Source organism: Hemitrygon akajei, chromosome 10 (genome assembly GCF_048418815.1).
Source record: "Hemitrygon akajei chromosome 10, sHemAka1.3, whole genome shotgun sequence".
NCBI classification, from domain to species: Eukaryota; Metazoa; Chordata; class Chondrichthyes; order Myliobatiformes; family Dasyatidae; genus Hemitrygon; species Hemitrygon akajei.
Window position 1 is genome coordinate 73309645 of NC_133133.1, and position 25961 is coordinate 73335605.

At 41.1% G+C, this 25961-nt stretch overlaps 1 protein-coding gene across 4 annotated transcripts in view; it reads right to left on the minus strand.

Annotated features, from left to right (window-relative positions):
- Positions 1 to 25961, minus strand: part of LOC140734471 (cysteinyl leukotriene receptor 1-like) — a 70974-nt gene that overhangs the window by 39402 nt on the left and 5611 nt on the right. For 2 of the 4 annotated variants that reach the window (XM_073058466.1, XM_073058465.1), the window contains exon 2: positions 18559 to 18651. The exons of the other annotated variants lie outside the window; for them this stretch is intronic. The gene's annotated coding sequence lies outside the window, so the exon portion shown is untranslated. The remainder of the gene's footprint in view (positions 1 to 18558; positions 18652 to 25961) is intronic. 4 annotated transcript variants of the gene reach the window in all.

A 25961-nucleotide genomic window follows, 5' to 3' on the forward strand; every position in this document is an offset into this window, starting at 1 on the left:
TGAAGTAAAACTCAGAGGACCTGTCCTTGGAAATTATGAAGAGAACATGGCAGTGCCTCTACTTCCTCAGGAATTTGCGAAGATTTGGCATGGCATCTAAAACTCTGACAGCCTTGTATAGATGCTTGGTGCAGATGGCTGCCGGGGCTCCATCAAGAAGGTGACTCGTACAAGCAGCTCTGATGGAAGTCATCAAATATTCTCATTTCAGCCTGCTGCAGCTGAGAACTACAACTATGTCTAAGGTTAGAATCAGCTTTATTATCACCGGCTTGTGTTGTGAAATTTCTGAACTCAGCAGCAGCAGTTCAATGAAATATATTATAACATGGAAAGAAAAATAAATAAGTAAATAAGTTAATCAATTACAGTAAGCATATATGTACATTGAATACATTAAAAATAATGCAAAAACAGAAGTAATATGTTTTTTAAACAAGTGAGGCAGTGCTCATGGATTCAATGTGCATTTAGGAATTGTATGGTAGAGGAGAATCACTGAGTGTGTACCTTCAGGCTTCTGTACCTCCTTCCTGATGGTAACAATGAGAAGGCAGCATGTCCTGGGTGATGGGGGTCCTTTATAATGGACAATCCCTTTCTGAGACACCGCTTCTTGAAGATGTATTGGGTACTACGGAGGCTAGTACCTAAGATGGAGGTGACTAACGTTACAACTTCCTGTAGCTGTTTTTTTGTCCTTTGCAGTATCCCCTCCCCCCATACCAGACTGTGATGCAGGCTGTCAGAACACTTTCCACGGTACATCTATAGCAGTTTCTGAGTGTTTTAGTTGACAAACCAAATCTCTTCAAACTCCTAATGAAAAATAACTACTGTCTCACCTTCTTTATAACTGCATCAATGGGACCAGGTTAGATCCTCAGAGATCTCGACACCCTGGAATTTGAAATTGCTCACTCTCTCCACCTCTGATCCCTCTTTGAGAGTTGGTTCATGTTCTCTTGTCTTACCCTCCCTGAAGTGCACAATCAACTCTTTTGTCTTACTGACATTGATTGCAAGGTCGTTGCTGTGACACCACTCAACAATCTCGCTCCTGTATGCCCTATCACCTCCACCTGAGATTCTACCAACAAAGGTTGTATCATCAATGAATTTAAAGATAGTATTTGAGCTATACCTAGCTACACAGTCATGGGTATAAAGGGAATAGAGCAGTGGGCTAAGTACACATCCCTGAGGTGCATCAGTGTTAATTGTCAACAAGGAGGAGATATTACCACTAATTGTCTGGACAGTTAGTAACATTGTTTTAAGGTGATTAAAAAATCTCTTACTACTTAAAGTCGACAGAACTTGAATGGATTCTGGTGGCTGATGCAATCCCCTTTAAGACAGCGGAAGAGAGGACGCTGCTCTAATTTAAAAATTCATTTAAGGAAGTGTGGCTTTCAACTACCAATGCCGACCATCTTGATGGCAAGCATACAGTCTCTGGTAAATAAAATTGAAGATCTCAGAGCTAGATTTCGGTACCAGAGGGACTTTAGGACCAGTTGTTCTTTTCGTTTCATGGAATTTTGGTTAACCCCCTCCATTCCCAACACAGCGATACAGCTTGATGGGTTCAATAGACTCCACCAAGATAGGGCTGCTGAGTGTTTCAAAGGCAGAGGAGATGGAGTACGCTCTATGATCAACTCCTTGTGGTGTACAAATGTTGTGGTGCTGTCCCAGTCCTACTCTTCCGACCTGGAAAATCTCGCCATCAAGTGTCATCAATTTTATCTGCCACGGGAGACTTCAGCGATCATTTTGGTTGTGGTGTACATCCAACCTCAGGCCAGTGTCAAACAAGCTCTAGACGAACTGAGTGATGGAATAAACAGGCAAGAAACAGTGCATATTGATGCCTTCCTTATCATTTTGGGGGTCTTAACCAGACCAACTTGAAAAAGTCTCTAAATAATTATTACCAACAAATCACTTGTAGTACTAGAGGAACCAACACACTGGAGCACGGTAACACCACCATCAAATGTGCTTACTGTGCCATTCCACGCCCACACTTTGGAAAGTCTGATCACCCACTGTACTTCTACTGCTTGAGTGTAGGCAGAGACTGGAGACTGCAGCACCAAGAAGGTATGGACAAGGGAGGCTCTGGGGTGCTGACAGGACGACTTTAAATCAGTGGACTGGACTGTATTCAGGGATTCATCTTCATGTCTGAATGAGTATGCCACAGCTGTCACTGACTTCATTAAAACCTGTGTGGATGAGTGTGCGCCTACCAGAACATACTGTGCACACCATATCAAAAGCTGTGAATGAACCAGGAGCTTCGTAGACTGCTGAGGGTTAGACCTGTGACATTCAAGTCTGGCGATCCAGGAACGTACAAGAAAACCATGTACAACTTGCAGAGGGCTACCTCAGGAGCAAAGCAACACTTATGAATGAGGTTGAAGGCGAAGTCGTATGCACGTCAACTCTGGCAGGATTTGCAGGCGCGTCAAGGTAAAACGGAACATCGTGAATGGCAGCGATGCTTCACTCCCAGATGAGCACAATGCCTTTTATTTACGCTTTCGAAGGGAGAATAAAACTACAGCTCCTGAGAATCCCTGCAGCTCCTCGTGATCTCGTGAGCTTTGTCTCAGAGGCCGACATCAGCTGCCCTTCAAGAGGGTGAACCCTTGGAAGGCAACAGGCCTTGATAGGAAATCTGGTAAGGCTCTGAAAACCTGTGTCAACCAACTGGTGAGGGTGTTCAAAGACATTTTTCAATCTCTCATTGCTACAGTCAGAAGTTCCCACCTGCTTCAAAAAGGCAACAATTATACCAGTGCCCAAGAAGAGCAGTGTGTGCTGCCTTAACGACTATTGTCCAGGAGCACTCATACCTACAGTGATGATTTGCTTGAGAGGTTCTTTATGGCTAGAATTGACTGTTCTCTCAGCAAGGACCTGGACTCACTGCAATTTGCCTATCGCCACAATAGGTCGAAGGTGGATGTGATCTCATTGGCTCTTTACCTAGCCTTGGTTCATGTGAATAATACAAATATCTACGTCAGGATGCTATTTATTGACTGCAGCTCAGTGTTTAACACAACCATTCCTACAGTTCTGAATGAAAGGCTTTGGAACCTAGTCCTCTATATCCTCCTCTGCAAATGGAACCTTGACTTCCTAGCCCACTGCTCTACTCTCTCTACACCGATGACTGTGTGGCTAGGCGTAGCTCAAATGCCTTCTATAAATTTGCCGATGATACTATTGCTGGCAGAATTTCAGATGGTGATGAGAAGGAGATATATCAGCGAGTTGAGTGGTGTCACACCAGCAGTCTTTCATTCAATGATAGTAAGATCAAAGAACTGATTGTGGACTTCAGAAACATTAAGATGAGGGAATACACACCAGTACTCATAGAGGGATCAGAAGTGGAAAGAGTGAGCAATTTTAACTCCCAGGATTTCAATATCTCTGAGGATCTAACCTGGCTACAAAAGGCACAACATGGCTACATTTCACTAGGAGTTTGAGATTTGGTATGTCACCAGAAACACTTGCCAATTTCTGCAGATGTATCACATAGAGCATTCGAACTTGCTGCCATCACCAGCTGGTATGGAGGAGGGGCGGGGGCTACTGTACAGGATCAAAACAAGTAGCAGAGAGTTGTAAACTTAGTCAGCTCTATCATGGGCACTTGCCTTCATTGTACCCGGGACATCTTCAAGGAGCGATGCCTCAAAAAGACGGCGTCCATCATTAAGGACCCCCATCACTCAGGTCATGCCTAGTTCTCATTGTTACTATCAGAAAAGTGGTACAGAAGCCTGAAGTCACACAGTCAGTGATTCAGGAACAGCTTCTTCCCTACTGCCATGCAATTTCTGAATGGACATTGAACCCATGAACACTACCTCACTACTTTTTTATTTCTATTTTTGAACTGCTTATTTAATATGACTATTTAATATATATACTTACTATTTTTCTGTTATTATGTATTGCATTGTACTGCTGCCATAAAGTTAACACATTTCACAACTTATGCCGGTGAACCTGATTCTGATTCTGCATCAAAACCTGGTATGGGAACACCAATGTCTTGAACAGAAAGTCCTACAAAAAGTAATGGATGAGACCCAGCCCATCACAGGTAAAGCCCTCCCTGCCATTGAGTATATCTACACAGAGCTTGGTCACAGGAAAGCAGTATTCATCATTAGGGACCTCCACAACCTAGGTCATGCTCTCTTCTCACTGCTGCCATCAGGATAGTGGTACAGGAGCCTTAGGACTCACACCACCAGGTTCAGAAGCTGTTATTACCCTTCAACCAACAGGCTCCTGAACCAGAGGTGAAAACTTCACTCAGCTTCCACTTGCCACCTCCCTGAACTGTTCCCACAATCTGTGGACTCGCTTTTAAGGTCTCTCCATCTCATGTCCTCGATGTTTATTTATTTATCATCATTGTCATCATTACTTCTTTTTTATTTCTTTCTGTTTGTACTTGTGCAGTTTGTTGTCTTTTGCACACTGGTTGTCTGCCGTTTGTGCGGCCTTTCATTGATTCTATTATGGTTATTGGATTTACTGAGTATGCCCGCAAGAAAATAAGTCACGGGGTTGTGTATATGGTGACATATATGTACTTTGATATTAAATTTGCTTTGACCTTTGATCTCTTGATCCATCATGCTCTTGTCTGTGGTGAATACCAAAGCACAGTACTCACCTATTACCTTATCTACACCGTCTGGCTCCAGACATAAATTTCCAAGAGTACTCCTACTGCTCTCTTGTTTTTAATGTATGAATAAAATACCCAAGATTCTCTTGAACCCTTACAAAAATATTTCATGTTCCCCTTTTGCTCTCCTGATTCTCTGTGTTCTCTTCTGCTTCATTTATTTACCTCAAAAGACTTTCTTAAACTTTACATAGGTTCTTTTACCTACAGCTTCAACTAAGTAGATTTATAGATGCTATCTGCCAGTAAATATGATGTAGCCTAGCAACAGTAGTTGGCTACTTATGGTATTTTAAATTTTTAGAAAAGAAATAAGATATGAATTTCTCTGTCCCTTAAAAACAGCTGCTAAAAAGTTTTGGCACTGAAGTGCAATTTTCAATCACGGCCACTCTGCCTGAGAGAAGACCCATAATGCATTGCTTTCCTCACTGGTATATACCCATGACATTTTAGCAGAATTAGTGAAGGTGAAACTCAGCAGGGGTGTTCAGTGTTCGACTACTAAGTACACATGGCAACTTATTCAAACAATGCTATCATTCCAGGCACCTTGCATCTTGACCTTGGAGCTGTCAAGCCAAGGGCTTCAGGATCCTTCCCCCGTTCTGAGATGATGTGCTAATGGGAGAACATGGAAAGATAAATCAACATCAGTTGTGGGGAGCCGGTTGACAAATGGAAAGGGTTCCACCTCAGGGAGCTAAGTGATGATAATGGTGTTACGTTTTGGCAGTGTTTTTTCCCCTCTCTTTAAAGTTGTACATTGTAAAGCTTTCTGTTTGTGTGGTGAACTACATATACCTGTCTGGACACGCCCCCTGCTGACTGCTCCTGTGGCCCCTTCCTTTGACCGTGGCTCCTCCCACAGACCCCGGTATAAAGGCGATTGAGGTCTGAGCCCGGCCCTCAGTCTCCAGGATGTAGTATGGTGGTCAACTACTGCTTGTTCTTTCTTCCAGTCAATAAAAGCCGATATCTCGCCTTGACGTCTCAGAGAGAGAGTTATTGATGGTGCATCAGTTTGCACTATTTCTTTCTTATCAAGAATAAAGTCTATTTTTAGGGGCAAAAAAGTCAGGTGTGAGGCACAGTGGCCCTGATACAAGTGTGAAAGACTTCATTCATTTATTCTAGGTAAATATGTTTCCCATAAATCCCATCTGAATATACCATCAACACTGTCCTTTAGGCTGCCCATGCCATTGCTGACATATACACAAACACACTTTCACATTCTGCAAGAGAAGATTGCTCAATTGCAAACTGGAAGTTCCACCCTTTAGTCTCAGTGACACAATTCTTTTGAGAACCCACTGCTGTTAATCATCGCCTTTGTACTGTGAGGCTAACAACTGGTTCGGGCCCAACATTATTGCAAATCACAGTACATACAAAACTTCCTTAGCATATTCTATAATCTTGCTGCTTCTTCTGCTCCTATTCAATAACAAGTCACAAGAGCACCCTAATTACTCATATCCTCTCCCCTCCCCACTCGCTGTTATGCTTTTTTAAAAAATTCAAACCTGCAGGCCGTCCCTTTGGAGGAGAGACACATGCCATTTGGCCAGATAATCGCAGTACCAGTTTCGACCAAGGTCAAAGTCAATGCTAGTTTTGTTGTGGGTGATCTGGAAGGGAACTACAATAGGGGAGTCTGCTGCTGATGTATCTGGAGAAGACTGGCATGTTATCTGGTCTGTCAAAAGTGGAGAAGTGAAGTACTGGACTATCCTGCTCCAGTAATTTAGAAAACTTTGCTTACTTCATGGCAGTTTTGTCTGTTAAAGGTGACAGATCTCCTGATGCTTCAGTTCTTGGAAAACTGATAGTGGGAGTGTGTCTCGCCATATACACTAACAGAGAAGCCCTTCAGACACATCTATACGCAGAGCCTCCTACAGACTACCTCATTATAGTACAGAGTTCAAAGTAAATTTATTATCAAAGTACATATATCTTCATTTCCTTGAAGGCATTTTCAAGAAAAAAAGAAATACAATGGAATTTTACAAAAATCTATACATAAACAGACAAAAAATAACAAACAGCCACTGTGCAAATAAAAATAATACTGAGAACATGAGTCGTAAGAAGTCCTGGAAAGTGAGTCTGTACGTTGTAGAATCCATTCAGAGTAGTGGTGAGTGAAGTTATCCACATCGGTTCAGAAGCCTGATGGTTGTAAGGTAATAACTGTTCCTGAACCTGGTGGTGTAAGACACAAGGCTCCTTTACGTCCTGTCCGATGGTAATCATGATTATAGGGCCTGGCCTAGATGGTGGTGGTCTTTGACAATGGATACTGCTTTCTTGTGGCAGTGCTCCATGTAAATGTATTGATTTGTGGGGAGTGTTTCATCTGTGATGGACAGGTCTATCTACCACCTTCTGTAGAATTTTCTGCCCCCGGGCATTGGTGTTTCCATATCAGGCTCTAATGCAACCAGTTAGGATACTCCTCACTTTGCTGATGTTGAGTGAGGCTGCTGTTGTGACACCACTCAACCAGACTTTCAACCTCACTCCTATAAGCCAATTAGACACCATCTTTGATTTACCCAATAACAGTGCTGTCATCAGCAAATTTAAATATGACATAGGAGCTGTACTTACCCATACAATCATAGTTATAAAGTGAGTAGGGAAGCGGGCTACGCACACAGCCCTGGGTGAATCTGAGCTAATGTAAGTGTGGAGATGTTGTTCCCAATCCGTACTAACTGGGGTCTGCCAGGGAGGAAATAGAGGATCCAGTTGCACAGGGAACCGTCCTCCTCTAGATCCACCAGAGCAGAGCTTTGATTTGGAGGAAATCAGCACCTTGCTCTCCTGGCCTAACTGCTACCCATCACCGGTAGCTCTCTCTCCATACGAAATTCAGAGGGAACTCCTGCAGTAATAAAAGTAATAAAAGGGCGAGGAGGGAGTACAGCTAATTGGAGGCAACACACACAAAATGATGGAGGAACTCAGCAGGTCAGGCAGCATTTATGGGAACGAATAAAAGGCCAATATCCTTCTTCATCACTATCCTTTCCTTCCTTCTTGTAGGTCCTCTGGCAATACTGGGTTGCCTTAAGACCCTCTTGTGTCTTGGCTGGGCTATACAGAGCTAATAGTACCAAAGTATTAATCACTATGTACCCTGGATTCCTCAACTACTTGTGGAAGCTAGGCACCTGAAATGATCAGCTAAGGTACACTTAATTTCCCAACAAAGTTATATTAGTGAATTAAATAACAGAGAATAGTTCTGCTGGTGAAATCCTTTTTTGTGCATGGCCCAAACTGTGTATAAATTACATATGCAGGGCTGCATGGGAGCTAATGTCATTGTTACAGACTCTGAGCACCAGAGTGTACAGAGCATGCCAAGATCTTCCTAAAGAGGCAAATGCAAGTACGGTAATTAAATGTGGTGTTCCAGTCTCTGGGGGAAAGCAAACACCAGCATAATGAATCTGAGGTATGGTATTTGCAAGCCAGTCACAAAATCCCACCACCTCGTGTGCATCTTTAAGCATAGATATTTGATCTTGGTTGCAGAGACCTAATTTCCAGGAATGTGCCAACGTCACAGCTAGTCAGCCAGTTGGTGTTTTAAGTGGGCTACTTTGGAAATAAGTTATTGTGCATGTAAACACAAAGAGGTCTTGTCTCAATCCATTTGTAAAGACACTACTAAGAAATTCCCACCCCCAGCAACAAGCATGAACTTGTTACTCCTCACTGCTGTGCTGTGCTCAAACTACAAAATCTAGTTGCTCTTTAAACTCATATTTTACCTACAGTAAAACATTCAAATAATTTCCTGAGCTGGAATAGATTACTTCACAAAATTGGCTTGGAAATCTGTAGAACCCTCTAATTTATCTTCTCAGCAAAGTCCTCAGAAGTGATGTATTTCCTGATTTGATGTTCCTTTCCATATTTTAGATGGTTATTTATTTATTACTGTATTTAACATTACAGTATGGAACAGGCCCTTCCAGCAACCTGCCTATTTAACCCAAGCTTAATCACAGGACGTCAGCCAAGGGTAAACTCGTTCCACCTCAGGCACATATTTCCCGTTTTCTGGCAGGACAGAATCAACAACACAGAGGTTCTACAGCGGGCTGACACCTCCAGCATCCACAGACTCAGTTACAGACGCCTCAGATGGTTCGGCCACGTCAAACGGATGGACCAGGGACGCATTCCCAAGGACATGCTGAGTGAGGGTTACCGCCCACGAGGAAGTCCATGCTCCCGCTACAGGGATGACTGCAAGCGTGACATGAAGCTGGCAGGCATCGACCTCAGCACACGGGAGGAAACAGCTGAAGACCAGACAGCATGGAGGGCCACAGTCAAAAGCGATGTGCAATGTACTGAAATAGCAAAGACCAACGTGCTCCTCAATAAGAGAGCCAGAAGAAAAGCCAGAGCACCTTCCTCCTTCACCTGCGGCCACTGTGAACGAGACTGTCACTCGAGAGCACAGCTGTATAGCCACTCCAGAAAGTTCAAATAACCCCAAACCTACAACCCCAAGAACCATCGGAACGAGTGTCACACCATTGTCTCCCGAGATGTATGGATGTTGCTGCCACCATCGATGAATCACAGGACAATTTACAATGACCAGATAACCTACCAACTGGTACATCACTGGGGGAATGTGGGAAGAAACCCACACCAACACGAGTAGGGATGTACAAACTCCTTACAGATAGTGTCGGAGTTGAACTCTGAACTTAAGACACCCCAAGCTTAACAGTGTCGCGCTAACTGCAACGCTACCATTTTCAGAATCAATGAAGTTACAGACTCATTCATTGCTGCTTTTTGCTGACACATGATACTTAATTTTCATTCTAAAATGCAGATAAGGGAAAGTTATCTGTAGTATTTGTAGAAAGTACTCCATTGCAACAGTTGTTGAGACTATGAAAAGGCAAAGAGAAAATCTTTAGTATATAGCAGTGAAACTCTGTTACGGATGGTTCCAAGCTCGTTTGCAAAAGGAGGAAGGTTAAGCCTGTAAAAACACAGACCTACTGAAACACCAGCAGAAGCTCCAAAGACCTCACCCCAGGAAGAGGAAGGATACACCAAGGAGGTGGGCTATACCTGGAGACAATGTGAAAGACTGGCCCAGGACAGGACGCTCATGAAGAACTGTTGGTGGCCTGTGCCCAAGTAGGGATGATGACCTTAAGTACATAAATATGGTAGCAGTGACAATTGAAAGTCAATTTGAGCTTGAGGGCATCACACCAGAATGAGATTTCAAGATGGATGTAGAAGGAAGGACTCTGAATACTTGTGTAGCTTCTGTTAGATTTTCCAACACTGGATTTTATCTAACTAAGACTGGCAGAAAATAATATTGACAGATAATTTTTAAATTACTCTAGGACAACAAACAGTTTTACTCATTTTTATGAATTCTGTACAGAGAATTCTGATATCTATAAAAAGAGCAAATTGTGTGATATAACCGTCAAGAACAGTGCTCATTTATTTGTCTGCAAATAAAAAAGTCTGGTATTTTTGGTATTCCATTTAAAGTAAAGATAATGCCCTTTCAAATTTTAAACAAAATTGCAACACAATTAACAATGGGGTAGAATTTCCCACAGGCATAGGAATGAAAAGAGAATAAGAGTACTGCTGTCCAACTCATGCAAATTACAACATGTCCATACCTACAGTTCATAAGATTAAATCTGTGAGGATATTTTCACAACTTTATCTGTTTTCCAGTGAATTTCATTGATTAAAATGTGTAGCCTGTAATATTTATAGATGTCAATTCGAAACACAAGCTGAAATCATTTTTCACTGACAACTAAATGAGATAGACATGAGTGAATGGTATTATTACTTCAAAGTGATTAATTGACTTGAAGTGAAATGCTTAGAATACATTTCTCAAAATAAAAGTCAGAGTTCAATGATCTAAGAGGTGAATCATATTTATCATATGATCTCTGAAGAAGTAGCTTAAGCAGTTAAATATAAATTTAAAATGTAACACAAGTACTTTTCTCTTTGAGCTGTAGATACTGACTGATAGTTCTGAAGTTAGTGCCAGTGATGCATAATCTTCTGCAAAAGTATGTCCTACAAGCAGAAAGAAATTGCCAATCAATTGCTCAAATCACCAGTTATTTCACAAGTCCCAAGTTAATACTCAGCTAAATAATGGATGTTCATTAATTGATTACACATGCTTAGAGCATAACAGAGCACCTCATGGCCAACAAATTGTTTTTGGAGTATAGAAATTATCACTGTATAATTCTTGTGTGGCAGGGGCTCACATATGCAAGTATTGAGTCAGAAATTAAGCATATCACTGATGATAAGATATCAAAAGTGACATTTCTATACAAACTGACAGAAATACCATCCTGTAAATATAGTCTGAAAATGGGACCTGCCTTGCAGTATCTGTGAACAGGAAAAAAATGTATAGTTCTCGTTGAAGCCAGGGAAATGCACTGATGTGCCTAAGTCAATACTAACAAAAATAAATGGGGGAATAGATTCCAACTCTGAGTAATCAAAGCTTTGCACAATTATCCAACATGAAAAATTGAGCAAACTCAGATCTAAATCCATTGCATATGAAGTTACTCCATGGTAAACATACCTTTCATGCATACATTTCTACTTTTCTCAGCTCATTATAGTGACCTTTCCTCACTGCGGTTCAAAGGTCCATCAGTCATTGGGCCTAGCTGTAAAATTGTTCACAATAGTAAGTAATATAGTATTTTTTCTGATGATTTGTATTTTTATTTATCTTCACATGCATGTTCTGTTTCACACATCAGTATAAGCCATGTAAACAGAATCTTAAGCATGTGCAGGATAGACATCCTTCAGCTCTAACTTAAAACAGAAACTAATGGTGTGATTTAATAACTTTACTCCTTTACATAATAGTGAAATGCAGCAATAAATATCAGGCAACTAGACATCTGTCTTATTCAGTTGAATATACTTCCTAATAATATTGGACAAATAAGCACGTGAGCTTCTATTTTATATCTACCTGTTATTTGTATTACTTGTTTTTGTTTAAAGTGTTATAAAGCTGTAAGTACTTCCAAAATCAGCCAACACATTCTTGTCTCTCACTGTGGCTCTTTGCTGAGCTCCCTGTAGAGGTCTGGTGCATATATTTGTTCAATGATGAGAAATTCAGCACTGCTGACCTTCAAAGGGACTGAAAGCCAACACACAGGTGGAGCAAGTGATTGCAAGAGCAAATGGAACGGTAAGCTTTATTCTCATCAGATAATAGGAGTAAGGGAGTCTTAATAAGATCTTGGTGTAACTCACTTGGGATTTAGTGTAATGATTTGATCTCCATACTTAAGAAAAGGAATACTTGCCATAGAGAGAGTGCAGCAGAGAACAATCACTAGACTAGTTACATGGATGGTGGACTTGCTATGCCAGAAGAGATTGATGAGTCTGGTTTAGTTGCCATAGACTCTGAGTAAAACAGCAACAGAAACAGGCTCTTAAGCCAAATTTCCTCATGCCAACTATGGTGCCCACCAATCTAGTCGTATTTGCCGGTGTTTGGTCCAAGTGGCTCTGAACCCCTTTCAAACCCCAATCACTACAGCTAAACAAGAGCATCAGGCACATAATCAAGTTGCACACTATTCTGATTTGTAAACATATCACAGGTCTTTCACCATTATTGCTTCTGAATCCTGGAATTCCCTACCCAACAGCAGTACAGGTAATCCAAAAGGACAGCTGCTGTTCAAGGTAGTGAATCATTCTACCCCTCAGCGCAATAACTGTGGGCTTACTAACAGTGCTCAGATCACAAAACAACTCAGAAATCTTCTACAAAGTCAGTGTGACTAGAAATTGCCACAGCATAAGTTGTTATGCTTCCACACACACACAGCCAATTATAACACTTCCTGTGTAAGTTATGGATCATTGCCAAATAAGTTAGATCAGCTTCGCCTGCAAGCAGCTGCCTTGGAAATATTGGACCTCCACATACCAGCAGAGCACAGGGTGTTCCCCAAATTCCATGTTAATTGTTGCATCCTTTTTCTATCCTCCTCAAGTTAATTGATGTTCTTAGTTCTCCAAACACACACAAATTCTTAAAGGATCCGCTTTGCCCTGATCTCTCACCCACAAATTCCACCAACCCCTACACAGATCCCAGCCTTGGACCCAGATATCATAGTTTCACTCTGAGCTTCCTAATCTGCCCTATATCTTCACCATTTTCACATTTTTTGCAGCTTTCCAGCATCCATGTCACTTTTCTTCCAGGAATCACAGCTTGAAACAAGCTTTGCTGGCTCCTCCCCACCATTTTCCAACTGGGTCTCCAAAGCTACCCTTCTAACCTTTGCTGGTTTCAGTTCCTTTCTTAGATTTGGAAAGGTATTTATCAGAATTAACTTTCATGGCCACAACTCTTTTCTTGGTAAATACTGCTGGCTCTGACTTATTCCACGTGGTTTCATTCCAACTTCACTGTTTAGAACACTAATTTTTCTGGAAAGGGCCATATGTCTGCCTTGCCAACCCCGCTCAGTTGTGCTGCTTTGTGAATTTCAATATAAAACTCAAGCCACACCACAAAGACATGGTTTGAGAGGTCAATAAGTTCAGTTAAAACCACACAAGCTGTCTGCTGCAACTTAAAAACTCTCATTCCCAGTTAAGACATCATCTTTTCCGCAGGCACACCAGCCCTCACAGGGATCAGAAGCATAAAGAGTAAGCAATTTCAGGTTCAAAGTAAAATATATTATCTGAGTACATACACATCACCACATACAACCCTGAGATTCGTTTTCTGCGGGCATGCTTAGCAAATCTATAGAACAGTAACTATAAACAGGATCAAACTGTGCAAATGCAGATATAAATAAAGCACAACAAATAAAGGGCATGAAATAACAAGATTAAAGAGTCCTTAAAGTGAGAGCATCGGTTATGGGAACACCAAAAATAGAATGAGTGTAGTTATCCTTTTATGTTCAAGAGCCTGATGGTTGAGGGGTAGTAACTGTACTTGAAGCTGGTGGTGCGAGTCCTGAGGCATCTTTACCTTCTACCTGATGACAGCAGTGAGAAAAGAGCATGGCCTGGGGGTGAGGACCTTTGATGACGGATGCTGCTTTTCTACAGCAACATTTCATGTCGATATGCACAATAGTTGGGAGGGTTTTACCTGTGATGTACTGGGCTGAATTCACTCAAAGGCATTGGTGTTCCCACACCAGGCCATAATGCAGCCAGCAGCACACTCTGAATGAATGAATGAAATTAATTTATTTCAGTCAGTACGAACATAACAAAAAGCATCATTTACAACAATGATTTCACAAGACAAAATTACAATAAAGAACATAGATATTCTTTAAAACAGACCGAAAGGGTATAGGCTGAAGCTACAGCTTATTACGCTTACCTCTCTTACTTAGACAACAACATATTTGGCATCAATCATCACATCAAAAACAAAAAAAATCATAATCTTTTAATACAAAATCCAATTCCAAATATCATTTATTTACATTACTCCCATTCATTTTAAATCATGTATTTTATATTTGTTCATTAAATATTTCTTAAATAATTTTTTAAACTTATTAAGTGTTATGCATGTTTTTAAACTTTTAATCCAACTGTTCCATAGATTCACCCCTCTGACTGAAATACAATGATTTTTTACATTTGTTCTTATCCTTTGTTTTTGAAATACACATGTTCCTCTCAAATCATGTTGACTTTCTCTCATTTTAAACAATCTTTGGATACTTTGTGGTAGCTGTCCATTTTTACTTTATACATAATTTGTATTATTTTAAAATCAATGAAATCTCTGAATTTTAAAGTGTTTAGTTGAATAAATACTAGATTGGTTGGCTCATAATTTGTCTTATTTACAATTCATATAACTTTCTTTTTGACTAGAAAAACAGAATTTGTATTTGTTTTGTATGTATTTCCCCACACCTCTACACAGTAAGTCATGTATGGGACTATAAATGACCAGTATAATGTATACAAAGATTCTTGATCTAAGAAATCTTGCGCCTTGTACAGTATTGCAATAGATATTGACATTTTTGCTTTGACATAATTTATTTGTGGTTTCCAGCTTAATTTACTCTCTATACCACTCCTAAAAATTTTGTTTCAGATACCTTATCAATTTCAACATCATTTATTCTATGAGTTTGGTACACGGTTTCCAAATATTATGAATTTAGTTTTACTTAGATTCAGTGATAATTTGTTAGTATCAAACCATTTCTTTATACTTTTTAGTTCTTTCTCCACTGTATCCAAAAGTTGTTTCAGATATTCCCCACTACAATATATAGTTGTATCATCAGCAAATAATATACATTTTAATGTCTGAGAAATCATACATATATCATTTATATACAAAATGAACAGCAATGGGCCAAGCACTGAACCTTGTGGAACCCCACAAGCTACCTTCAAAAGTTTTGAATTTGAGTTTTTTTTATGTACATACTGATACCTGGATTCCAAATAACTACTTAACCAGTCATGTGCCACCCCTCTAATACTATATATTTCTAATTTTGTTAATAATAGTTTATGGTCAATGGTGTCGAATGCTTTTTTTAGATCAAGAAATATTCCCATTGTGTATTAATTTCTTTCTGTAACGTTTGATATTTCTACAAAATCTTTTAATACTATTGTAGTGGTTCTGTTTTTTTCTGAAACCATATTGCTGTTTACAGAGTATATGATGTTTTGTTATAAAATCATTTAACCTTCTTACAAATATCTTTTCCAATATTTTGGAAAACTGTGAGAGCAAAGAAACTGGTCTATAATTTGAAAATACATGTTGATCTCCAACTTTGTATATTGGAACGATCTTGGCAATTTTCATTTTATTGGGAAATTTTCCAGCATTCAAAGACTGATTACAAATACGAGTCAGTGGTTTCACAACAGTCAATGATGTTTTGAATTAAATACATATCACATCCATTCCAATCTGTTGATTTCTTACTCTTTGATTTATACACTCCATCAATTATTTCTTTTTCATCAGTTGCTCCGATGAACATAGTGTAAATATTTATATTGATAATGTTACTATTTACTCCATCTTTATTGCTGGGGTCTGTAATTGATTTAGCTAAATTAGTTCCCACATTAACAAATAAATCATTAAACCTATCTGTAACCACATGTCAGGAGAAGTTTGCCAAGGTTTTTGATGACATGCTGATTTTCTGCAGAATCCTGAGGAAGCAGAGATGCAGTTTGCTTTCTTTGCAATTATATCTATTTGATGGGTCCAGGACTGGTCCTCTAAGATAGTGACTCCCTGGAATTTAAAGTTTCTGACCCTCTCCACCTCAGATCCTCTGATGAGGGCTGGCTCGTGCTTTCCCTCTCCTGAAGTCTACAATCAGTTCCTTGGTCTTATTGACATGAGTGAGAGATCGTTGTTATTAAACCACTCAACCAAATTTTCAATCTCCCTCCTGTATGCTAATTCAGCACCACCTTTGATACAGCCCACACATTGATGTCAACAGCAAACTTGTATATGGAGTTGGAGCTGTACTTAGCCACACGGTCATAAGTGTAAAGTGAGCAGGGCAGGGGGCTAAGTACACATCCCCACGGTGCCCCAGTGCTGATGGAAATTGTGGAGGAGATGTTTTTGCCCATCCAAACTGACTGGAGTCTATAAGCGAGGAAATCCAGGATCCAATTGCACAAGGGGGGTACTGAGGCCCAGGTACTGGAGTTTACTGATTAGTTTTGAGGGGGTGATGGTGTTAAATGCTGAGCTGTAATCGATAAAGGACATCCTGATGTATGCACCTTTGCTGTCCAGATGTTCCAGGGTTGCGTGAAGAGCCAACGAGGTGGCATCTACTGTAGACCTTTCGCTTCAGTAGGTGAATTGAAGCGGATCCAAGTCACCATTCAGCCAGGAGCTGATATGCTTCAAGACCAGCTTCTCAAAGCAGTTCATCAGTGTGGGTGCAAGTGCCACTGGACATTTGTCATTTAGACAGGTTACCATGCTCTTCTTGGGAACTGGTGCGATTGAAGGCTGCTTGAAGCAGTGGGTACTGAGAGGTGAGAGGTTGAAGATATCCGTGAAAACACCAACCTGTTGATCAGCACAGATCTTCAGTACTTTGCCAGGTTCTCAAGACAGACCCAATAATTTCCTTGGATTCACTCCCTTGAAGGCTGTCCAGATGTTCAGATACTGAGACCAAAGGATCATCGGGTAGACATGGGGGTGTGGAAATGTTCCTCCCTGCTCTGGTGAGCAAAGTGAGCATAGAAGGCATTGAGCTCATCTGGAAATGAAGCCGTGCTGTCCCCTGTGTCGCAAAATTTAACAGAGATGTCAACATCTCTGAGGATCCATCTTGGGCCCAACATATCAATGCAGTTACAAAAAAGGCAAGACAGTGTTATATTTCACTTGAAGTTTGTGAAGATTTGGTATGTCACCAAAGACACCTGCAGATTTCCACAGATGTATTGTGGAGAACGTTCTAACTGGCTGCATCACTGTCTGGTATCGGGGAGGGGCACATTGCAGCCAGTTGTGAACTCAGTCAGCTGCATCACGGTACCAGCCTCCCAGCGTCCAGGATATATTCAAGGAGCAGTGCCTCAAAATGGCAGCATCCATCATTAAGGACCCCCATCACCCAGGACATGCCCTCTTCTCATTGCTACCATCAGAAAGGAGGTATAGAAGCCTGAAGACACACACTTATCGATTCAGGAACAGCTTCTTCTCCTCTGCCATCAGATTTCTGCACAGACATTGAAACGATGAACACTACCTCACTGCTTCTTTTTTCCACTACTTGTTTAACTTTTACGTATATATAAAACTTCCTACTGCAATGCAGAGTTTGTGTATTATTATGTATTGCAGTGTACTGCTGCCACAAAGACAAGTTTCATGACATATACTGGTGAAATTACACCTGATTCTGATTCTAACCAATCTCCAGAGTGTTTGCAGCATTTTCTTGTTGGTAACTTTAGATTTCCATTATTTCCAGGGTTGTTTTTTTTTCCATTTCACGTTTCCTGAAAGGATGACCCAGTGAGCAAAAAACAAGTGCTAATTTTCCATTTGCACTTGTCCTACTTTACGATTTTTTTGCTACAGAGCTAGATATTTGGGCAGTCCAGACTATGTCAGAGATGTGTGGTTTCACATGTTTTGAACATCTCAAAATACACATTCTGCTTTTTTACTGTCACACATTTGAACACCAGTAAAGAACAACCCACCAGTTGAAATGGTTCCCTTTCTACAAGTGAGAAGTGACTTCCATAAAGAAGGAAGAGGGAAGCTTTGTGTAAGACACTCTGAAGGTCACAGAGCTATTCAACACAGGGACAGGCCCTTTGGCCCAACTTGTCCACGCTAGCCAAGTTGTCAGCCTCAGCTAGTCCCTTTGCCTGCATTTGGCCCGTATCCCTCTAAATCTTTCCTTTCCAACTGTCGTTAAGCATTATAATTGTACCCAACTATATATGAGGGGTGATTAATAAGTTCGTGGCCTAAGGTAGAAGGAGATGAGTTATTAACTTCAAACTTTCTGCATTTTCACTCAAAGAGTTGAATGGCACGTGCATGTAACGAGAGCTGTATAACTCATCTCCTTCTACCTTAGGCCACAAACTTATCAATCACCCCTGCTGTGGATCATCTGGAGGCACGTGCAGTTCAACTCTTTGAGTGATAATGCAGTACGTTTGAAGTTAATAACATCTCCTTTTACCTTAGGCCACGAACTTATCAATCACTCCTGCTGTGGACCACTTCTACAGAGAGGGGATCCGTATGCTCCACAACTCAGCAGATCAGGCAGCATCTATGGAAAGGAGTAAGCAGTCAATGTTTCAGGCCGAGACCCTTCATCAGGACTGGAAAGGAAGGGGAGAAGTCAGAATAAGAAGGTGGGGTGGAGGGAGGAAGAAGTACAAGGTGGTGGATGATAGGTGAAAGTAGGAGAGGGGGAGGGGTGAAGTAAAGAGCTGGGAAGTTGACTGGTGAAACAGATAAAGGGCTGAAGAATGGGGAATCTAATAAGAGAGGATAGGAGACCATGGAAGAAAGGGAAGGGGGAGGAGTACCAGAAGGAGTTGATGGGCAGGAAAGAAGAGAAAGTATGAGAGGGAAACGGGAATGGGGAATGGAGATGGAGAAGTGGGGGAGTGGGGGTGGGCAATTACTGGAAGTTTGAGAAGTCAATGTTCATGCCATCAGGTTGGAGGCTACCCAGACAAAATATGAGGTGGTACTCCTCCAACCTGAGTGTGGCTTCATACCGGCAGTAGAGGAGGCCACGGGAAAGAGAGGTAGAATTGAAATGTGTGGCCACTGGGAAATCCCACTTTTTGTGCTCAACGGAGTGAAGATGCTTGACAAAGCAGTCTCCTAATCTACATCTGGTCTCAACTATACACAGGCCACACCAGGAGCACCAGATACAGTGTATGACCCCAATAGACTTGAAGGTCAAGTAGCATCTCACCTGGAAGGACTGTTTGGGACTCTGAATGGTAGTGAAGGAGGAGGTGTAGGGGTAGGTGTGCCACTTGTTCCGCTTCAAAGGATGTGTTGGGAAGGAGATCAGTGGGGAAGGACGAGTGGACTAGGGAGTTCTCTCCTTTCAAATTACCCCTTCTCCAGCTCTTTATCTCTTTCACCAATCAAGTTCCCAGAGCCCCCACCCTCTCCTGGCTTCACCTATCTTCTGCCACTTTGTACTTCTTCCACCCGCCTCTCCCTCCAACTTCTTATTCTGACTTCTCCTCTTCCTTTCCAGTCCCGATGAAGGGTCTCAGCCTAAAATGTTGACTGTTTACCCTTTTCCATAGATGCTGCCTGGCCTGCCGATTTCCTCCAGAATTTTGTGTGTTTTGCATGGAATTATTGAGTTCTATCTGAACGCAAGCAACAAGTTCTCAATAATTATCAATGCTTGGAGGGGGGAGTGAAGTAAGATTCCCTAATCTTGTCATATTTGCCATTCACACTTAGAGCTGGATTTCTAAGGAGGAACTGAACAGGCTGGGGATTTTTTCCCCCTGGAACATTTTCTGTGTTGCTTTGGATTTCCAGAATCTGCAGAGTTTCTCATGTCTGTTGATAATTTTATTATCTTTACTGTCAATGTCCAACTTGCTCCCACTTTCACATGTGTATGATATATGTCTCCTTGACATCTTAATTGCTATCTCAAAAGACCGGATAAGCTACAAATATTCATTATATCAGCTTAGCAGGGACTAGGATCAATTGGGAGAGTGGGCAAGGGAATGGCAGATGGAGTTTAATTCCAACAGTGCAGTGTGGGATGGTGCATTTTGGGAAGTCAAACCAGAGCAGAATATGCATAGCAGGACCTGGGTTTGTTGTTGAATAAAGAGACATGGGTGTACAAGAAGGTAGTTACCTGAAAATGGGAAAACAGGCAGACACATTTGGGAGGAAGGCATGGGACATGCTTGCCTTCATCAGCCAAGGTATCAAGTATAAGAATTCACATGTCAAGCTACAGTTGTACAATATTTTAGTTAGGTTGCATTTAGAACATTATACTCAGTTCTGGCGACTAAAATTCAGGAAGCGCATTGTTAAGTCAAAGAGGATGCAGAAAAGATTCACAATAATGTTGCCTGGATTGTAGGACCAGAGTTATCAGAGAGATTGGACAGGTTAGGTCTGTTTTTTCCTTGAGCCAAGGAGGCGAAGAGGTGACATGGTAGAGGTATATACTATTATGAGAAGTGTAGATGGTGTAGATAACTGTAAACTGTTTTCCACATCTAAAACTAGAAGGAATAGTTTTAAGGATAGGGATAGGAAGTTTCAAGGGGATAAGATAGGTTATTTTCTTTTCAAAGTAGTTGGTATTTGGAACGAGTTGCCAGAGGAGGTGGTGGAGACAGGAACAGTAACAATACTTAAGAGGTACATGGATGGGTACCTAAATAATCAGGACACAGAAGGAAATAGGACCAATGATTTTCATGACTATGCCTGTGATATTGAACCTGATTCTGACTAGTATACGCAGGCATGATAGTCGGCATAGACCCAGTGGTCCAGAGCCTACTTCTATGCTGACGATACTGTGATTCTTCCAGCTATCTCATCTATACCTCCTCTCATCCTGCTTCCTCCATTCCTTTCTCCCTCTTTCTCTATTTCAGTCATATCTGTTCTGATGAAAAATGAGATCTCTATTAAGATGTTCTTCTCCTGCTTAAACATAGCCTTTTCTCTGCTATAATTGACAGGGTCTTCCATTTTGTTGTATGCATCTTTCACTCTCTCAACTCCATCCCAGCAAGCTTCACATTCTATGGGATATCTATTAAATGAAATTATGTTCCGTCATCTATACTAGGATTCCACCACCAGACATATCTACTCTTTGTCTTGTCTTGTCTTGTCCATACTGCACCAACCACTGCCACTGGGCTATAAACGTACAGGAGCAGTGTGTGGTTAAGTGCCTTGCTCAAGGACGGACACGCTGCCTCGGCTGAGGCTTGAACTAACGACCTTCAGACCACGAGACCAATGCCTTAACCACTTGGCAACGTGCAATAACCTCTTTGCACATACTGCATTATGAGGGGACCATTCCTGACCATAACACTTTCCTATGTAAGCACGATTGGTCGACCTTTATCTCTTCACTTTCCACCAGCCAGCCAGGGATTGACAGTCCTTCTGACTGAAACAGCCATTCACTTGCATTGTTTCTACTTTAGTCTACTACATTTAGTGCCCACATTGTGGTTCTTGCATTCGAGATACCAAGCACAGATTGATTGCCTGCTTTGCAGAATAACACCAGATTATCCCTAATCCACCAGTTTCTTTTCACTTAACACCCTGCCCGTGTCCCCCCCGACCTCTGAGAGTGTAAAACAAAAATTACATTTGTGTTGGATCGTTGTATAAGTGAGTGTTGTTTGTTATTACAGACTCTGTGAGCTTAATTTCCTTGTGAAATGACCAAAGGTAAATATTAATGAGTTTTCTCAGAAGTAAGCATTGAAGCCCATTGTTGGAAATAGCAAATATATGGTACATGATATCAAGCTAGTAATAAAGAGCACAGAACAAATATAAATAAATGTCTAAAGTAAACTGGATATTACGTATAGTTACCAAATCATTCTTTGCTGATATTTGGCATCTAAGTTTGTGTCATTTTAACATTGACAATCAATGTCATTATAGCCAATTGATGATATTTTCACTTTTCTAAAAATGACCTCAAGCAAAATGCAATTGCCTGGAAATACTGCCAAAGGAAATTTCAATTTGACAAAGACATAAGGCAAGATAAATTGGAGGATTTCTCCAGTGTCGGATGGGGTGACGTCTGTTGTAACACTTGCCTAAAAATTAAATCAAAGTTTAAAGCTGGATCTTGAAAAGTTACATTTCCCAAGCTGCTGAAAATCCACAAAAAAGATAAAAATGTCTCAATAAGTGTTGTGGTTTTCACTTTATGTGTAAAGAGCACGACAAAAATTCCATCAAGGTCAGCAAAACAAAAGAGTTTGGCATTGACTTCGAGAAGTAGGGCAGAATACACGCCACTGCTTATATCAGTGGTACAAGGTTGAAATGGTTGACAGCTTCAAGCACCTGGGTCTAATCAGTACTAACTTTTTGCCCTGATCTGGCCTCATGGACAATACAGCTAAGTAAGCACACTAAAACCTCTACTACTTCAGAAGGCCAAAGAAATTTGCCGCGTTCCTGATGACTCTCACCAATTTTTTTTAAACATACATATTGAAAACATTCTATTCCAATCCATCACCGCATGGTATGGCCGCTGCTCTGCTGAAGACCACAAGAAATTGCGGAGAGTTCTAAGCGCAGCCCTGTTCATCGTGAAGACCAGCCAACCCTGCATTAACTGTCTACACTTCCTGCTGCCTTAGGAAAGCTTACAAAGTAATCAAGAAGCCCTCATTCTCTCCCTCCCCAAACACAGGGCAGAAGTTAAAAGAGCTTGAGAACATAAACTACCAGCCTCAAGGACAGCTTCTGTCCCATCTTTATCAGATCTGAATGGCCTCCTTATATGCTAAAGAGGATATCTTGATCTTTGCATCTAAATGGTCGTGGCCCTTGCACCTTATACGTCTACCTGCACTGTCCGTTCTCTGTAACAGTCACATATCATCCTGCATTCTGTGTTCCTATTCACTACTTCAAAATAATTGTGTACAGAATGACCTTTTCACTGTTTTTCAGTACATGTGCCATTAATAAATCAATTCCAATTGAAATCCCATCTCTGAATATGACAAGTGTCATAAAATCAGTCAGCATTGAAACAGGCCCTTCAGCCCACCAAGTCTATGCTGACCATCCTGTCCATCAATTCTAGTTTATTCCCTCATATTCCCATAAACTCCCCAAACTTTGGCAAAAGACATTGAAGTAGAACAAGTGCAAGTGGTAAATTACCTTTGCACACTAGAAATGATTTGCAATGGGCAATTAAACCTCCAACCCATGCCCCTTTGGGATGTGTTTGGAAACAAGAGCACCCACAGAAAACACACACAGTGAGAGGGAGAACACAAAAACTCCATAAAGAAAGCACTGGAGATGGGAATAGAACTGGCCAGCTGAAAAGTAAAGCAACAGCTCTATCAGCTAAACAACTGTGGACCATTATGTTAACTACATTATAAAGCCTATATTTCCTATAGTTATGTAGGTATAAACATTTGTTAAATACAAGTCAGGGAAGAGTAATTCTTGTGTGAGGGATGGGCTGATTCAGCTCGCCGCTCAGCTCTATGCTGAACTAAGGGTCTGTGGGCGGACTGTCTGTGGAGTTGGAACGCTATTTGGTTGCGCTTATTGTTTGCTCGATTTGTTCTTTTTTCTGAGTGTTTGGCCAGCCCACCTTGGCCATGCCAACAGTGATGCCTATCTATGCTAATCTCATTGGCCCTCATTAGGCTTGTGTCCCTCCATGTCTTTCCTTCACAAATATCTTTCAAATGTTCTAATTGTGCCTGCCTCCAATGCTTCCTCTGGCAGCTCGTACCAGATAACTACCTCCCTCTGTGTGAAAATCTTACCCCTCAGATCTCCTTTAAATTTCTCCCCTCTTATCTTAAGATTGTGCCTTCTAGTTCTGGACACCCTTGTCCAAGAAAAATAGACTCTACCTCATAATGTTATAAACTTCTGTCAGGTCACCCCTTGGCTTCCTTCATATCAGTGAGAATAAATCCATCCCATTTAATCTCTCCTTGTAACTACAGCTGTCCATTCCAAGCAACATGCTTAAGAAATTCTTCTGCACTCTCTCTATTGCCACTACATCCTTCCTTTAGTGTGGCAATAAGAATAGCGCACAATGCTTTAAATGTCATCTAACCAATGTTTTGTACAATTGCAACATTACCCCTCAGGACTTACACCCAACGCCTTGGTTTACAAAGACAAGCATACCAAATGCCTTCCTCACCACCTTATCAAGTATGTCAATGCTTTCCATGAGCTATGGGCTTGTGCCTTAAGATTCCTCTGTACATTAACTATTTGTTCTATATCCCATCAGAATTTGACTTCCCAAAGTGCATTATGTCAGGTGTGCCTGGATTAAATTTAATCTGCCCCTACTCTGCTAATTTTCTGCCTGATCTAAGTTCTACTGTATCCTTAGACAATCTTCTTCACTCTCTACAACCCCATGAATTTTTGAGCAATCTGCAAACTTACAAATCAGACCACTCACATTATCATTTGAGCAACAAAGCTTCCAATGTCAATCCTTCAGGTTCACTGCTTGTCAGAGTTTTCCAATCAGAAAGACACACTCACCACTACCTACTTTCTCCTTTCACCAAGCCGATTTTGGAACCAGTATGCCAATATGTGTCAAATTCCAAGTCCCTTAACCTTTTCTAACAACCTCAACCATGTGGGACTTTGTCAAAAGCTTTATCCAAGTCCAGGTAAACCACATCAATCTTGCTGCTCTCAATTGTTTAGTTAGCTTTCCTTGACATCCTTTGATAGATAAGAGGCTGGGAATTTGTCCACTAGAATGTATGCCAATATTTCTAATGCTTCTCCTTCCTAATACAGATATATTCCAGAATATAAGCATATACCTCCCTTATCTATTTTGCCACCAGAACTTCTCCTTGTTGAATACAGTCGAGCTGTATTCATTCAGAACTTTGCTCGTATTTCAGCATGGAAACAAGCCTTTTATCCAATTCTATGCTGACCTGGTTGTCTGTCTGAGCTAATCCCATTTGCTTCTGTTTGGCCCACATCTCTCTAAATCTTTCCCACATTCACATCTGCCCAAATATATTTTAAAGATTGTAATGTACCACCACTGCCACTTCCTCTGGAAGCTTATTTCAGATACACATCGACTGAAAAAGTTGCCCCCTCAGGTTCTCTTTAAATCTCTCCCCTCTCACAAATCTTTGCACTCTAGATTTGGACCCACGTTCTTGGAGAAGGGGTTGACCATTCACCTCATCTGTGCCCCCAATGATTTTATATCCCTCTATAAGGTCACCCCCCTCTGCTTCTTTCACTCCATGGTGGATAAAAAGCCCCAGCCAATCAAGTATTTCCTCACAGCTTGCAATTTACCATTTCTAGCATGGGGTGAGAACATATAAGTTTGTTTCGTTAATTTGCAGAATAGGTGTCAAAGAACAGTGAAGCTGGTTACAAGACTTACAGACTGATTGTGATCAGCTGGGCAAGTGAGTCAAGAAATTGCAAATGGAGTTAAATTTGGATAGGTGCAAGGTTTTGCATGACATATCAGTGTAGAACTTTCTCAATGTATTGCAGGACCCTGGGGAATGTGGTAGGACAGAGGGATCTCTGAGTAGAAGAAAGTTTAGTAGTAGGTTTGCCTGAAAGTGCCTTTGCAGGTACACAGGGTGGTACTGAAGGTTTTTAGCATACTGGCCTTCATCAGTCTGGAAGCTGTGATATTATGTAGCAGTTGTATGAGACATTAATGAAGCTACTTCTGAAATATTGCTCTAGTGTTAATTACCCTGCAATAGGAAATATGTTCTCAAGCTGGACAAAGTGCAGAAGACTTCTGGAGAGTGATGGAGTGATTGAGCTGGTTGGGATATTTTT